The sequence below is a fragment of the Nomascus leucogenys genome, chromosome 2 (assembly GCF_006542625.1).
Source record: "Nomascus leucogenys isolate Asia chromosome 2, Asia_NLE_v1, whole genome shotgun sequence".
Taxonomy (NCBI): domain Eukaryota; kingdom Metazoa; phylum Chordata; class Mammalia; order Primates; family Hylobatidae; genus Nomascus; species Nomascus leucogenys.
In genome coordinates, this window is record NC_044382.1 from 34,538,062 (window position 1) to 34,555,856 (window position 17,795).

Genomic DNA, 17,795 nt, shown 5'->3' on the forward strand with positions numbered 1-17,795 from the left:
ATACTCAGTTTGTTTAAAATGAGTCCCATAGTCTATGTTTGTTCCACCATTCCTCATTGCTGGATCAAATGTTAATTATCAAGAAGAAGAGATAATGTGGCAGTTTGGCAAGTCTTTGCTGAACTAGCAAATGTTTAATAGGATCACAGATGGAAGCATTTGCATGCGGGAGGGATTTTTTTTTCCCAAGGTTTTGTTCTAATTAAAAGTTATCAGTTCAAACCAGGTTACCAGTAACAGCAAATAGAAGTTTGTGCATTCTAGAGCCTGAGCGATGCTACCACTTCTTCACCATATTCATCTCTTGCCTTTCCCACACTTGACAAGCTGAGAAATATTTAATAGCCACTAGGTTCATGAATAAAACAGAATAGTTACAAAGCTCTTTCATGATTGCCCCTGTGCATTGGACAAGCAGTGAGTTTTAAGGGACCAGCAAGAAGGAACATTGCTTGTATTTCTTTTTCAGTTTGTGGTAATAGCTCATTTCAGGTAACCATTAACTGAATGTCTTCCCTATGCCAGCATGGTGTTCGGTGCTGGGGATGTGAAGACAAATAGGGCTCCAGAAAAGTAGGAGAGAGAGGCATAAAATTATTTAATTTCTGCAGAAAGTGCTAAATGCAGGGATAGAGGTATAAAGATGATGCTTGGGAGGCTGGATTGAAAGGGCAATGGAGATTCCTTCTTCTCAAATGAGACCATGCCTAATCCAAAGTTTAAAGGATCAGAGGAATTATCCAAGTAAAGAGAGTGGAAAATAATTTCTAAGGCAAGTTTGGAACAAGAAGAGAGGCATGGAGTGGTATGTGTAAAAAGAACACAGGCTGAGCTGCCTCAGAAGAGAGTACACTGGCAAAATAAAAAAGAATAACAACAACAAACAAAGCTATTATGAACTGTCAAATCTCTGTCATTATTTTCAACATATGTTAAATAAGTGCTTCCAAAACTTAATTTACATTTCATCTTTATAATTCTTATTGTAATTGCATGCCACCATTTCTTTTATTTATTTACTTACTTAATTTTCTTCTATAAATCCATCCATTTTAGCCTCCCCTAAGGGAAGATTATCAATTAAATCAGTGGTTTTATCTACTAGTTATATTTTTCTAATACTTATTAAGATAAATAAATAACTATTAAAATGTGCCAACTGGAACCATCTTAAATCCAGCTTTTAGCCAAAATGAGGGTCGCGTGCCCCTGGCTGGATTTAAGTGAGACTTGTGTGCCCCTGGTACTAGAGTAAAGAAGAGACTGGCTACTTCATAATATGTTATGCCAGCTCACCAGATTGATTTGATTAGGAAGGGTGATGTGGAGTCCAGCACAGCGCTGACTTTAATGCATGATCCCCACCATCAAGGTGCTGAATGATGGCTTAGATTAGTTTCCCTGTTCATAAATCAGTAATGATACCGACAATGACAGGAATAAGAGCTATCATATGATGAGTGCTTGATGTGTGGCAGGCACTGCACTTGGCACTTTACATTCATTTGCTCATGTAATCCTCACAGCACTTTCTAAATTCTATTGTGATATCCATTTTAACAGACTCACAGAGATTAGATGTCTTATCAGAGTTCTAGCTTTTTGGTTAGGAGAAAATATCACAAGAAAGCTGCTTCACGTAATTGAAAGAGAACTTTTCCCAGACTTAGAAGGCCAGGGCTTTGGTGCCAATTCAGTCATTCACTATGGACTGCAGAAGAGTCTCTTAAACTCTCCAAGCTACAGGTTCCCTTCTGTGAGGCGTTTACACTCAATGGTCTTTTAGATTATTTGTAAACTGGAGACTCTTCGTCTATTTCCTTATCCGTAAAGAGGAGCTGGTAATAACAACCTCACAGGATTGTTGTGAAGATTAAATGTGGGTAAAGTGCCTAGCCCTATAATTGACATCTAGTAGAATGCAATAAGTGGGATTATAAGTAAAAATAAGATTAATCATAATCATCTTGATAATGACTTTGACAATCTTCACAATGGATAATTTATCCCCAAATAAATATGAGTGAATTAATTATATTACCATATAGAAAGGAGTGTGCTAGCTGACTATCTTTTTAAGCAGGTCAATTCAGTTTGATTTCTATATGCTTCCATATCTTTAAATCAGAGGCTGAGTACATACCCTTCACTGGTGTGGTAGTTAGCCTCCAAGATTATCCCCATGATTCTAAATGCCCTTGGTAGTCTCCTTCTACATTAAAAAGGGCTGACCTGTATAACCACTAAGATATTATGAAAATTGTGTGACTTCTGAGGCTAGATCCTAAAAGACATTATGGCTTCTGCCTTACTCTCTCAGGGATTGCTCATGAGGATACTCAGGAAGCCCTGTAGAGAGGCCCACATGATGAGGGGCCATATGAGTGAGCCACCTTAGGTGTCGACCCTCCAGCCACAGTCAAGCTTTCAGATGACTGCAGCCCCAGCCAACATCTTGAATGCAATCTGCTGAAAGACCCTGCACCAGTACCACTCAGCTGAGCCACTCCCAAATTCCTGACCTACAAAAACTCTGAGATAGATGGTTGGGTTTTGTTAAGCCACTGAGTTTGGGGTAATTTGTTTTATAGCAAAATGAATTACTGCAAAGATTAAAGAAAACATTTTTTAATTTTTTAGTCTCAGTGGTACAATCTAATCCAGGCCACCAAGAAACTGTGAATGTTCAAAGGGAGGGCAGAAGGAAAGGCAGAAGAGACATGAAGGTCTCTGCAGCACATGAGGGTAAGCCCTTTGGCTCTCTAAGAAAATCTTCCTAGTGGCGGGAATCAACAGAAAATTTCAACAGGTTTTGCTCACCAAGTGTAGGGGCTCTTCAGAAGCAGCAGGGATGGCACCAAAGGGAGATGCATCTGCAAACATATCAAATCTACCAAAAGTCTTTTCAGCAGTACCAAAGTTTAAGGCAATAGTTTGGAATGAGTCTTATTTGGAGAGCCAAAGCTTCATCTTACCAGCTATTTAGTCCTGATGATTTTTTAATAATAAAATACGTTAGAATAATTTTCCACTTAGCAATGGTCATTCATGAATGGGCAGTGTTACCATTCATGTCCCTCTGTTAAAAACAGGCTCATTTTCTTGCTTTTATTTTTTTTATTTTCTTATTATACTTTAAGTTTTAGGGTACATGTGCACAATGTGCAGGTTTGTTACATATGTATGCCTGTGCCATGTTGGTGTGCTGCACTCATTAACTCGTCATTTAGCATTAGGTATATCTCCTCATGCTATCCCTCCCCTCTTGCTTTTAAAAAAGCTCGTTGTATATTGTCAGCATAGATTTGGAACACTGTGAAACCTGGTTAATTTGGTAGCACTTTATATCGTGCCAACTTGTAATAATGCCTCTTAGGAAGCTGGTTTGAGGATATTATGCAAAAGGTACTTTGAAGAGGGTGGGGAGGAAGAGATTACAACTTCCCTTTTGCAGTCAGCTCCTGTCTCTGATGTGTAACCCTAGTGTCTACTGCCTGGTTTGCCTTTTTCTACATTGTCCGTGTAAATACCATCCTGGGTCTTCTGATTTGAGAATCATTTTCTCCTACTGTGTTTTGGAGAAAATTGAGCATGTGTTATATCTAGTCCTGGTCAATGTCACCCACCACCTTAACTCCTTTGGTCACCCTTTTTGAGAACCAATTTGCCACCACCTTCTTCCTTCATTTTCCAAAGCCCCATGAACCCCAAGGCTAGTCAACTTGCTGTGTATGGGGATAATAGAAAAGTATTCACCTCAGCTTAGACATGTCTCATTTTCATCATTTAGGTTTCCCTTTAGGGAAAAGTGGCATTTAGGTTTGCCTCTTTAAAGGGCTTCTAGGACCAATCTTTCAAAAGTGGATCCTGCCTAGTTATTTGCCAGCAAAATACTCGGCAAATACCGTTCCTGCCATTCACTATAGCCTATAAATACATTTATTTACTAATCCTAGAGGCAGACTACATGAGTTCTAATCTCAACCTCACCATTTACTAGCTAAAGTGTCTTAGGCTAGTTAATTTTTTTTGCGCTTTAGTTTTGCATCTGTGAAATGAGGAGCTCATTGTTGTGAGGTTGTTGTGAGGATTAAAGGAATTAATACATATAAAGCACTGAGAACAGTGCTTGGTGTATATTTAGTGCTATTTAAATATTATAAATATTACTATTATTATTCTCCCTCTCCCGAGAACATAAAATCCTGGAAAACAGAGGTCTTGTCTCTCTTTTTAACGTTGTAACCCCAGCTCCAAGCATATGGCCTGGCCCATAAGAAGATGTTTCCTTGCCAGAAATTAACACGGAAAGCCAGACATTGCTATTCTCAATAATTTACAGCAACCCCATCATGGGAAATTTCTCCATGGCCATGTTTTCTTGGATTCTGCCTGTCATTACTTTGCTCAGGCCCATCTGTCTCCTAGGCTCTCCCTCTCTCCAGTTGCAGGTGCAGACCCACATTTCTTGTTGTTTACTCAGGCACAAAAATTACAGCTTTCAGCTCCCCCTTAGACTATGCTTCAGGTCTATCCTTGCATATCCAAATAATGGATTTTTTCTTTTCTTTCTTTCTTTCTTTCTTTCTTTCTTTCTTTCTTTCTTTCTTTCTTTCTTCTTTCTTTCTTTCCTTCTCTCTCTTTCTCTCCTTCTTTCTTTCTTTCTCTGTTTCTTTCTTTTTCTTTCTTTCCTCCTTTCTTTCTTTCCTTTCTTTCTTTCTTTCCTTTTTATTATCTAACTATCTATCTATCTAATCTTACATATATATGTATAACCATTAGCCATCAAAAATATATGAATATGGTTCATCCCCTAAGAGGAGGAGACAGGGTATTTTTAACAACATTTTTTCTTCTGATACTAAATTATTTCTATTAAAAAATATGTTATAGAAAATTACATCAAAAAACAGAAAATTAAAAATTACAGAAATATATATTAGATTATATACATAATCTACTAGAAAATATGGAATATTAGAAATTTAAAAATATAAATTAAGTTTTCCCATAGATCCTCCATATAATATATATATATAAAATCACTGTCAACATTTCTGTATGTTTCCTCCATTTACTTCTAGTCTTTTCTTTATGGCTTTGGCATGTGTGTGTGTGTGTGTGTGTGTGTGTGTGTGTGTGAGATAGCAGGGGTGTAACCAGTCATACTGTATCATGACCTTTTCATTCAAACTTGTGTTTTTAAAGTAAGTAAAATATTTATTTATATCCATCCCATAGATATAATTGTGCACCTACTGAATAGAATATCAGGCACCAGACAGAGGTTGACACCGTGAATAAGGACAAGGCCTTCAGATCCCAAAGTTCTTACCCATATACCACAGAGCCTCCATGACTTCAGACTAAGGACTAGTGAAGAGTTCAAATCAGTACCTCACAGGCAGGTTTATGTGTTAATTCCACATGGAGGCCTCCCATTACAATCACAGGCCTATTTCTTCCAAATGCACTCTGGTTGCTGCAATACTGAAAGGAGATTTACCTGAAAAGTGTCTTCCTTCCTCCGTGTAATGACTGTGCAGACTAAAGAGAATGGATTTTACAGCTCAGGCTAATTATGTGGTATTAACACAGTGCTATCAGGGGAAAGTCTGCTGCCTGCTTGTGCTCAAAAATCCTCCCACAGCTCCAAACCTGTACACTGTTTGTGATGATTTTGATGTCCCAGCTTCACCCACACCATCCCCCAACTCAGAAACTCTCAAGAAGACAGACTTTGCCTCCTTGGGTCACCATCCTCCGACTTCTTTTAGTTCCCTAATTATCCAACTCTTTCCCTCCTCCAAGCTTTTCTCTTGGCTTTTCTTCTATGCAGCTGCTTTCCCAGAACTATTCACTGAGATGCTATTCCACGGTCATGTTGAAGCTGAAATACCAGAGATCTCAGAGAAGCCTCCCCTGACCAACCTGTGCAAAGTAAATTTCTCTTATTATTCTTTCTCTTAGCACCTGGGTTTTTTATTTTGTCTTCCCATTATTGCACTTGTCCAATATTTGATTTCTTTTTTTTTTTAACACCCATAGAACTAAGGATCCTTTGGGGGCATCCATTTTAATATTTTTAATATGTATAGACTTTTATTAGATATGTCTTTTCAAAATATAAATTGTTTTGTGTGCATGTATTTTTAATTTGTGCAAGTGGTACTTGGCTATAGACCTTATTCTGTTTTCTCCTTTTGTCACTTTGTTTGTAATAGATATATTTTTTCTTTATTATGACTGCTACATAATAATCAATGGTGTGGATCTACCACATTTTCCTCACTCCTTCTCCCAGTGATGGATACCTCTAGCTCCCTGCTACCACAGATAATATTTCTACGAACCTTACACATGCCCTTTTGTGAACCTGAGAGAAATCCACTGGTATGTAGACCCTGCAACAGCACTGGTAGGTTACCGGGTTTGTGGCTTATGTAGAGCTAATTTGACCAATCTGGGCCTAGTTCCTTGCAAAAAAGCTACAGTGGTGCACAGTCCCACCAGCAATACATGGAGAGTCCTGTATTTCCACATTCCCTCCAACCTTTGGTGATATCCAGCTTCCTAATTTCTGCCAGTTTAATGGTTATAAAGTAATATTTAATTGTTTTAATTTGAACTTTTCTTGATCATCATGATTTTGGGCAGCTCATTTCTGGGTTTGTTAACTTTTGGAGTTTCATTTTCTGTAAATTTTCTATTCAGATCATGCACTCATTTGCAATCTTTTTCTTCTTGATTTACAGGAGTTTCTTGCATATTCTAAAAGATACTAGTCTTCTTTTACTTCTTTGACATTACAAATACCTTGTCACATTCTGGCAGCCTTCTGTTAAATATGTTCATGGTATCAGTCACTGACAAAATTCAATCTAGGTGTAATAAAATGCATCACTATTTAAAACCTTACCGATTGTGCTTTTAGAGGTTGATTTACACTGTCTGTGTTCTATGTGTTGGCCTCATTTTTCCCTATTGTACATAGGCTTCTTCCCTGCAATGATGGAAGAGGGCTGCCAGCAGCCCCAAGATTAAAATGTCCTAGCTTTACAACCAAACCATCAAAAACTCTGGGTTTGAGTCCTATTGGCCTAGCTTGGGTCCCACGCCTACACTGGGCAGCCAAGCAGAGATAGCCCTTGAGGTCACCAGCACAGTGGCTTTAAACCCACGCAAAACACAGGGATGAAGAGATGGGAAAGGTGATATCTCGGAGGAGTATCAAGGCACTTTTTTGTTCAACAGTAGGAAAATGAATGCTGGGCCTGCAAAATCAAAAGATGTTCATTATAAAAAGGCACTGTCTTTCTTATTGCTCATCAGGTAAATTAGTATTGTCACATTCCCCAGATACTTTTTCTGGTCCCCATACCCAGACTCAGTTTAACATTTCTTAAACATTCTATAGTACCCCTGTACTCATCTGATAGTACTTGGGGGTGTAATCCCCAAAATGGGTAATCCAGTCAGGAAGCAACCAAGGAGATCACCCAGACCAGTGGTTCCCAAACTAGGCTGAGCATTAGAATCACTCAATGAGCTTTAAAAATACAAACTCCTAGGCTTTGATGAAAACCTGCTGAAATAAAAATGCTGCAGAGCGGAAACCTGGAAATTGTGTTTTAAAATATTATTTGTTGTCAGTCCACAGATGGAGAATCACAGTGAGAATCACAATCTCTTCATTTTAGAGAAGAGAAAGCTTGAGCCTGAGGGATGATCCCCCCAAAATGTAGTGAACTCGGGGCACCTGGTCTATTCAGCTGTTGTTGCTTTATGTGCGTGTTTTCTTGCTGCTGGACATCAAGCTCTCTTTGAACCTTTTGGAAAAGAGGCCAGTGAATACAAATATAACTATCTCAGGATTTATCATTTGACAAAAAAGCTCAGGCTCTCATCTCTGTGCTTTATCTTACTCAGAAATCTTGGCAGATCTGCAACCATGGAAACACGGGTCCTACAGTCCACATCAACTCCAGCTCTAGCTGCCCTGGACTTCTAAAGAGCAGTCTCCTGATGCTCGAGGAAGTTGTAGAATGCTTCTCGGTGCTTTCTATTTGGCATTGCAGGTGTTTAGGAGCTGAGCCTCAGGAGTCAGCCACTCCTGATTGAAATATTGGCTCTGTCAGTTACCAGGTGTGTGACCCCAGGCAATGTGCATGTCCTCTACGTGGTGCTGCATGCACCTCAGGGGCTCTTTGTGAGGATAACATGGGATAGTGCATTTCAAGTGTAAGCCCAGAACCTCACACCAAGAAAGTGCTCACTAAACACTAGGGGGTTGGGTCTTTTTTTTTTTTCTTTTTGAGACAGAGTCTCATTCTGTTGCCAGGCTGGAGTGCAGGGGTGTGATCTCAGCTCACTGCAACCTCCGCCTCCTGGGTTCAAGCAATTCTCCTGCCTCAACCTCTCAAGTAGCTGGGACTACGGGTGCCCACCACCTCATCTGGCTAATTTTTATATTTTTAGTAGAGACAGGGTTTCACCATGTTGGCCAGGCTGGTCTTGAACTCCTGACTTCAAGTGATCCACCAGCCTCAGCCTCCCAAAGTGCTGGGATTATAGGCGTGAGCTTCCTCGCCCTGCCTGTTGAGTCTTGCTGAGCGTTTTCTGTGTGCTAGTTTCTGTGCAGGGTGATGGGTTATGAAGGTGAGTAAAGTATGGTTTCTGCCCTCCATGAGCTCAGTCACAAGAGGTTGAAAGATGAACTGGTAATGACTGGAAAGTGGTGGCTTCCCCTGACCTGGCTCCCTAGCATGCAGAAGGTACAGGCATGACTGGAAGCCATAATCTCAACATGACCCTTCATGTATGCAACAGGGGCAGCTAGATGCTCCGGTCATGAGATAGATGCTGTGCCTCTGCAGCCAGCTCCGTGCCAACCCAGCCCACAAGCCCAGGTAGAAGAAGCCAGGCAGCAACAGAGAGGCTTTGCTTTTTTTCCTCTCCATAGATGCAGTTTGTCGTCTTTTGTTGTAAAATACCCACTTCACTTTTCCCCCTTCAGAATTCCTCTCCCATGTTGCGTATTATTTTATGTGATAATCAGTCAGATGTGGCCACAAGAGGAGACACAGAAGAGGCTCAAAGAAAAAAATATATATTGTAAGTACATGTCTTAGAGACAAGAGGCATGCCCTGCAGGGGCCACATGGGAAACACACTGTGGTCAGGAGGAATGGTCAGGAGGCAGAAGGCAGGAGCCAGGGAAAGGTTTAGGCCACTGCCTTTATTGGTGTTTCCATGGAAAAGGCAAGGCAGAGCAGAGTGAACAGTTTAGGTTTAGCCAGTTTGAATAACTTTGGTGAGCTTTGGGCTTTAGGGATGGTTCTGAGTTTCCTGACACTTGGCTCTGGAATGATTAAGGCAGAGAAATATTACCTCCTGTGGTATACAGGCCAGACAAAGGAGGCTTGGCTCTAGATTGGTTACTTTGCATATCAAAGACATGCATTCTTTCCCCAGCCAGAAAGGCTTAAGATGTCAAAACATCATAATATACAGACATTTAAAAACTATTTGCCATACACTCCAGAGCTTAGACTCTGCTTGGCAGCAAAATCTGATAGTCATTGCTCAATCCTTGCTGTCTTACTCTGTGTACCTTTTTGAGTTGAGATTGATGTTTACCCAGGGTATTAGGGAAGCATAGGACAAGAAGCCCTCCTACAACCTGGGGGCTTAGATAGGAACTGTTGAAAGTATTACAAGATGACAGGGAACAATTTGTACTTTATGGAGTCTCTCTTTTGACTCCCATAAAGTAGGAGTGTGGTGCATGGAAGTAAGTAATTTTGTTAATCAGTGAGCCTCTCCAAGACAACATCCACATCTCATTACACCTTTTTTAGTTTCTATGTTCTTGTGGAATTTCTCACTGAGAGTGAAAATGGATAGATTAATTCCATTAACTACATTCTATGTATTTGGTGTGTGAATCTGTATGTTTTTGTGGTGAAAAAATATTTTGCACAAATTGGTGTGTCTTCCTTGGTATTTTCTTTTAACTCCTTCACCCTTCTCTAAATTTGCCTAAGGGGAGAGAGATTGAATGCTCCAGAGAGGACAAGACACAGAGTAAAAGATTTTGAACTGTAAAAACCATTGCCTTTGCATTTCAAGTCATAGGATTTGACGGGGAGCCAGGCCTAGAGAAGGTAGAAGCAAATCTTCCTAGCCTCCTAGACTGGAAAGTTTGCTCAAATTAAGAGGAGGTAAGGAGGTGCAGGGAAGCGAGGAAGCTCTGACCCCAGTTTATATCTGAAAAAGTGGCTCTTTAAACCCTCTCTCCTCTGCCAATCCATGCCCAGGTGGATGAATTTCTCAGAGTGGGGGTGACAAAATTTCAGATAGGTTTGAGGGATCTGAGTGAAAAAAAGAGCTGTGCCCAGCTTCTGGTTATGCCCTGGAAGAAGGTGAGGCCCCAGAGTAGAAATAGCTAGGTGGTAGTTCCAGGAAGATGGACCTAGGACAGGCATGCATAGGCAGAGAAGAGCAGGGCACCCCCAACACACCTGGCTGGGTCCAACAATCAGATAGACACAGCTCCAAAGGAGCCCTGGGCCAGGACCAAGAACCACCCAGCAGCCACCTGTGGTACCAGGGACTGAGATCAGGTAGGGCCGAGGCTATCAAAGCAGAGGAGAATAGGGGTTGATAAAGCCGGTCCTACAATGCCTGGGTACTACACTACCCTCTCTAGAAATTAGACGCCACTCTCTAAAGGAGGAATGCACCCTGAATTGAATGATACTAGGTTTTTGCCTCTTGATGTAAAGAAGCTCATAATAGGAATTAAGTTACAGAAAATTAAACTTCTTACACACCTAAGTTGTATACTGAGATTCATACCTGCTGCACAGTGGTGGCATTTGTGAATTTAGATAATCATGGCAGTAATGGGACATCTCTTTTGTGAATGTCAAGTGTCTCTATTTCTCTATGTTGCATAGCATGTATAATGGGGTGAGCATCAACAAAGCGATATTAGGGATTCTTAATGTGTGTGTGTGGTGGAGCCTATCAATTCCCTTCTTAGAATGTTTTAAAATACCTATAAATATACAGGATTACAAAGGAAGCCAATTGTATGAAAATAGAGTTATCAAAAAACATTTTTTTTTTTTTTTTGAGACAGAGTCTCACTCAGTCACCCAGGCTGGAGTGCAGTAGCGCGATCTTGGCTCACTGCAGCCTCCGCCTCCTGGGCTCAAGTGATTCTCGTGCCTCAGCCTCCCAAATAGCTTGGATTACAGACACAGACCACCATGCCCAGCTAATTCTTGGTTTTTTGCTTTTTTCAGTAGAGATGGGGTTTCACCGTGTTGGCCAGGCTGGTCTCCAACTTTTGGCTTCAAGTGATCTGCCTGCCTCAGTCTCCCGAAGTCCTGGGATTACAGGCATGAGCCACCACATCCAGCCTCAAAATATTTTTAAAAAAGATTTGTGACATAATAATATATGTGCTTCTTTACTCATGCATTAAATAACAAGATATAGAGGCAAGTCAAGTAAACATTATGATATCAAAGTGGTGATAAATACGATTTTTAGAGATAGCTATAATAACATAACAACATTTGTGATTTGTGTTGATAACATAGTCATGAATTTGGTTAATATTGTTTTATTACCTACATGCATAATTGAAGGCATGATTCATTTGAGTTAGAGGTTAATGAAAATAAAAATATAACTTTTCCTACCCAGTTCAAAGATCTTCAGATTCTACCCACGAACCCTTGGAATCTACAGGCTCTGTACTGTATAACTATTTCTTAGCCAACCAAAAGTTTTAGTCTGAACATTTTCAATACCTGCCAAACTCTGCTTGAGAGTTTGTGGAGATAGGTAGTACCTAAAATAATTCCCTTTTAACAAAGGTTCCAAAAGATCTAGTGATAGAGACAGAAGGCAGCCAAGGGTGCCCCGGTGAAACCCCACCTTCAAGCCTAAAATAGCCTGAAGGCTGAAAAGCTGGACTGTGGTCCTAGATGAAGCCTGCCATTTCCCAGCGGATTCTTTCTGAATAATCCCCACCTGCACACCGGGAGGATGGGGTAGAGCCTCAGGAAGAGCACACTGTTTCAGCGAGGAGGAGCCTGGCCCTCCTGTCCCTGTGTGGTGACCTGGGATTCAATCCGTGAGGTGGGAAACCTGCTAGCAGGACTCTCTCTCACTTTGCTAAGAGTTATTTTTCCTTTTTCCTTTTCACCCACTAAATTCCGTTTTTCTCACACTTCTATGTGTCCATGAGCCTAATCTTTGCTGGTTGTGTGACAAGAGCCCGGTTTTAGCTGAACTAAGGAGAAAGTTCTGCAACATTAGAGGTAGTCAGGTCTGGAGAGATCTCTCTGCAATGATTCTCATCCTAGGCCATGAATTTGGGAGATCATAATCCTGAGCAAGTGTTGGAATACAGGTAAAAAAGTATGCAAATTGGCCAGGGCCTGATTTTTTTTTTATGAAAAGTGATTCCCTGGCTTTGTAAACTGATAAGCTTCTTAAAGATAAGGTGCTGTGTTGCCTGGTATCCTTAGGACAGTAGCTAGAAAATGGTAGAAGGCTGACAAATGCTATTAGGATGATTTAATGAATGAATGTAATCGTGCAAAAATAATTGAAGTTGAGTCTGGGGCAAAGGGAGAGGTACCCAAGTGTAAATTCCTTAGCAGTGAACTCGGCAAAAAGAAACAGCTTGATTAATGTCAGCTATTCTTATTTTTGCTGTATAAAGCACTCTTTTTGTATTCTATTTTGTCTGGTACCCTTAAAAAATGGATGGAGCTTTCCAAGCCACCTCTTTTTGTCTAGGGTTTGGATAGAGATTAGATAAGAATAAAAGGCACAATGTATATAAAGCACATAGCACAGGGGCTGGTAATAAGGAAATGATCAATAGTTACTATTATTAATTTTATCTAAGATAATAAATTTAATATTTGTTAGTATTAATATGATTATTAATATTAATCAAGGCAGTGAGTCAAACTTAGTAATGCATTAGAATCACAGGAAGAACATTCAAAAATACTTATTCTCCAAGAGCTCACTGAATCAGAATTTCTGGGGAAGGAGCCCAGAATCTGCCTTATGAAAAAGCTAGCAAAGTATTTGAAAAGGAAGCCAACAGTGAGAAATTAGAGCCCAGCAGGAAACTGAGTCATTATTGCCCACCCATTAAAATACGATTTTAATGCAAACAGTGAGCAGTTGTTAAGATTTGATTTTATGTATTCACGGGAGAAGCAGATGGATGTCAAATCTAGTTCCAAAGATGATATGAAAAATTGCGATTCGATAAGGAGTAGCAAAGAAAGTAAGTAATGCTGAGACAGTAATGCTCAATTTGTTACAAAACCAGGTAAGATCCTTTAGGATAATAAAAGCATAAGTAGATCAATGAATCCAGGACTTGGTTTTTTGAAAAAATTAATAAAATAGACAGACCACTATGCTAGCTAGATTAATAAAGAAGAAAAGAAAGATCCAAATAAAATCAATTAGAAATTATGAAGTGGATATTACCACTGACCCCACAGAAATACAAATAACCATCAGACCCATAGCCTCAATGCACACAAAATAGAAAATCCAGAAAAAATGGATAAATTCCTCAAAACATACATCCCCCCAAGACTGAACCAGGAAGAAATTGAATCCCTGAACAGACCAAAAACAAGCTTCCAAATTGAATGAGCAATAAATAGCTTACCAACAAAGGCCCAGCACCAGACCAATTCACAGCTGAATTCTACCAGATGCACAAAGAAGAGCTGGTACCATTCCTGCTGAAACTATTTGAAAAATATTGACGAGATGGGACTCCTTCCCAGCTCATTGTATGAGGCCAGCATCAGCCTGATACCAAAACCTGGCAGAAACATAACAGAAAAAAGTATACTTCAGGCCAGTATCCTTGAAGAACATCAATGCAAAAATTCTCAATAAAATACTTGCAAACTGAATCCAACAGCACATCAAAAAGTTTATCCACCATGATCAAGTAGGCTTTACCCATGGGATGTAAGGTTGGTTCAACATATGCAAATCAATAAATGTGATTCATCACATAAGCAGAGCTAAGGACAAAAACCACATGATTATCTCAGTAGAAGAAAAGGCTTTTGATAAAATTCAATATGTCTTCATGTTAAAAACCCTCAATAACTAGGAATTGAAGGAACCGACTGCAAAATACTAAGAGCCATCTATGACAAACCCACAGCCAACATCATACTGAATTGAAAAAGGCTGGAAGCATTCTCCTTGAAAACCAGCACAAGACAAGGATGCCTTCTCTCACCACTCCTCTTCAACATACTATTGGAAGTCCTGGCCAGAGTAATCAGGCAAGAGAGAAAAACAACGGCATCTAAATAGGAAGAGAGGAAGTCAAACTATCGCTATTTGCAGATGACATGATTCTGTATGTAGAAAGCCACATAATATTGGTCTAAAGGCTCCTTAATCTGATGACTTCAGCTAAGTCTCAGGATCCAAAATCCAAGTACGAAAATCATTAGCATTCCTATACAACAACAGTCAAGCCAATAGCCAAATCAGGAACACAATCCCATTCACAACTGCCACAAAAAGAATAAAATACCTAGGAATACAACTAACTAGGGAGGTGAAAGATCTCTACACTGATAACCACAAAACACTGCTCAAAGAAATCAGAGATGACACAAACAAATAGATAAAGAAATTCATGCTCATACTTAAGAAGAATCAATATCATTAAAATGGCCATACTGTCCAAAGCAATTTAAATATTCAGTGCTATTCCTATTAAACTACCATTGAGATTCTTCACAGAACTAGAAAAAACTACTTTAAAATTTTTATGAAACCAAAAAAAAGCCCAAATAGCCAAGACAATCCTAAGCAAAAGAGCAAAGCTGGAGGCATCACGCTACCTGATTTCAAACTATACTACAAGGCTATAATAACCCAAACAGCATGGTACTGGTACAAAAACAGACACATAGACCAATGAAACAGAATACAGAACCCAGAGATAAGGCTATAAACCTAAAACTATCTGATCTTTGACAAAGCTAACTTGAATTCTAGATAGTAAAGTCATTCTCTCCTGGAGGTGGGTAAAGCTGCAAGCCATAAAGCTTGGGTAATGTCAACAATCATATTTCTGTTATGTGTCCTAGTAGAACAGAAGCCTCCTTAGAATCAGCTTGTGTCCCTTGCAGTTGTTCATAATGAGACAACTCTAAGATATAAATACCCCACCCAAACCCCAATGCTGACTGCACCAAATTGCTTAACTTTAGCACATGCTAGTCTAGATCAAAACAAAACAAGAACTTCTTCCTGTAAGGCTGAAAAGTGGAAAGGCCAGAGAGGGTGAAGGGGATAGGAAACCTCTCCTGCCACAATAAGAGCAGAGATTGAAGAGTCCCCTTATTTGAAGAGTAGTACAATGGTCTCAACTTCTCTCCTGCCATGTTTCTGACAGCAATGAACTCAAGGCCCAATCATAACCCTCCGGGGATTCTCTATTTATCTAAAAGGAGAAATAGCTGTAGTACACACCTTTTGAAGTACACACTTGGTTCACAATTATTCCCTTAATTGTCCTGCTGTCCAAAAGAACCATGACTGTCCCCATGACTCTATCCCATGCCCACAGACACAGTTGAGTAGATGAGGAGTAAGCACTGTACGAGGGGAGAACACTTCTTCTCAGGCCTGAAACTCATCCAGGCATAGGAAGCCCTGCCTCTACAATACCACCAGCCTCCTTCACTCCCTCCTCCCACAGAGGAGGAGTAAGTCATCTGATTGATGAGTTCCAGATGAATACCTGGGTTTGCTTGGTTCAGGCCATTCCCCTTGCCTCTTCTGGGTGCTCTCTGCTTCCAGGGAGCATTTGCTGTTCCAGTTTCCTGCCACTGGGTAAAGGCTCCCGCCCCCAATTGGAATCCCACTGTTTCAGCACATTTAAACTACCTTTATTTGTAATACAGTTGATAGGGTACTTCTCCATCTCTCTATTATTTTCTCAGGTGCTTTGAAATCTGGGTTGGAAAGAGGATATTTGGGTGTTATTGGGTCCTCCTAAATCTCAACAGGCCCTTTATACAACTTAGGCCAATCTAAGTCCCATCTCTGGGGGTGTGGAATTGGGACAAAGAGCTAGATTCCATTTATCTCAGGCACTGGGCACAAACATGTCAAGTTGGGTACAGTCACATACAATTATATTTTGCCTGCTATGTTCAGGGGAAGAGAAAGCTGATCTGATGAGAAAGAGTCAGGAGCAATGTGAGCACACCACACAGAGAAGCAGGGGTGGAGGAGGAGTTCTGAGGGTTCTGACTGCCTTTGCATCAGCCTTTCCTGATGGCCAGGCAACTCAGCCCAGCTCATGATGTGTCCGGAATTGGTGGGTTCTTGGTCTCACTGACTTTAAGAATGAAGCCGCCGCAGACCCTCGCGGTGAGTGTTACAGTTCTAAAGGCGGCGTGTCCAGAGTTTGTTCCTTCTGATGTTCGGATGTGTTCGGAGTTTCTTCCTTCTGGTGGGTTCGTGGTCTCGCTGGCTCAGGAGTGAAACTGCAGACCTTTTGCAGTGAGTGTTACAGCTCTTAAGGCGGCACGTCTGGAGTTGTTCGTTCCTCCCGGTGGGCTCGTGGTCTCGCTGGCGTCAGGAGTGAAGCTGCAGACCTTCATGGTGAGTGTTACAGCTCATAAAAGCAGTGTGGACCCAAAGAGTGAGCAGTAGCAAGATTTATTGCAAAGAGCGAAAGAACAAAGCTTTCACATTGTGGAAGGGGACCCGAGCAGGTTGCCACTACTGGCTCGGGCAGCCTGCTTTTATTCTCTTATCTGACCCCACCCATGTCCTGCTGATTGGTAGAGCCCAGTGGTCTGTTTTGACAGGGCGCTGATTGGTGCGTTTACCATCCCTGAGCTAGACATAAAGGTTCTCCACGTCCCCATCAGATCAGTTAGATACAGAGTATGGACACAATGGTTCTCCAAGGCCCCACCAGAGCAGCCAGCTACAGAGTGTCAATTGGTGCACTCACAAACCTCGAGCTAGACACAGGGTGCTGATTGGTATGTTCACAAACCTTGAGCTAGATACAGAGTGCCGATTGGTGTATTTACAATCCTTGAGCTAGACATAAAGGTTCTCCACATCTCCACCAGACTCAGGAGCCCAGCTGGCTTCACCCAGTGGATCCTGCACCAGGGCTGCAGGTGGAGCTGCCTGCCAGTACCGCTGTGCACTCGCACTCCTCAGCCCTTGGGTGGTCGATGGGACTGGGCGCCGTGGAGCGGGGGTGGTGCTCGTCGCGGACGCTCCGGCAGCACAGGAGCCCATGGAGGGGGTGGGAGGCTCAGGCATGGCGGGCTGCAGGTCCGAGGCCTGCCCCGTGGGAAGGCAGCTAAGGCCTGGCGAGAAATCGAGCGCAGCGCCGGTGGGCTGGCACTGCTGGGGGACCCAGTTCACCCTCCGCAGCCGCTGGCCCGGTGCTAAGTCCCTCATTGCCCGGGGCCGGCTGCCGGCCCGCTGCTCCGAGTGCGGCCCGCCAAGCGTGCGGCCCGCCAAGCGTGCGGCCCGCCAAGCGTGCGGCCCGCCAAGCCCACGCCGACCCGGAACTCCAGCTGGCCCGCAAGCGCCGCGCGCAGCCCTGGTTCCCGCTGGCGCCTCTCCCTCCACGCCTCCCTGCAAGCTGAGGGAGCCGGCTCCCGCCTTGTCCAGCCCAGAAAGGGGCCCCACAGTGCAGTAGTGGGCTGAAGGGCTCCTCAAGTGCC